The sequence below is a fragment of the Hylobates moloch genome, unplaced genomic scaffold (assembly GCF_009828535.3).
Source record: "Hylobates moloch isolate HMO894 unplaced genomic scaffold, HMol_V3 SCAFFOLD_17, whole genome shotgun sequence".
NCBI lineage: Eukaryota > Metazoa > Chordata > Mammalia > Primates > Hylobatidae > Hylobates > Hylobates moloch.
In genome coordinates, this window is record NW_026652292.1 from 35,060,473 (window position 1) to 35,060,857 (window position 385).

Below are 385 nucleotides of genomic sequence, written 5' to 3' on the forward strand. Positions count from 1 at the left end.
TAAAGATGTAAAAGCACAGGGATAAAGGGAATTGGTAAGGAAATGAGAATAGAAAAAGGAAGGAGAGCTATGAAGAGATTCCTTCCATCTTCGATCACAGTGCTGGATCATGTATAGGGAATGTATAGGGAATGTGAAGTACAATCAGTATACCATTTCTCCATGGAAGTTACACTGCTAGCAAAATGAATGCTCATCACTTTTCTCCTACCCTGCCTAAATCATTAAATACTGTGGATTACTGTGCAAGTTTCTCCATGCCCTAAAACCATGAAAACCGTGTCCTATAAAAAGCTGGTTTCAGTGGCATTCTAGTCCCTGACTCTCTGCTCAGGACTGTACGAAGATAATATTTATCAAGATGACTGATTCAACAATGGCCAAA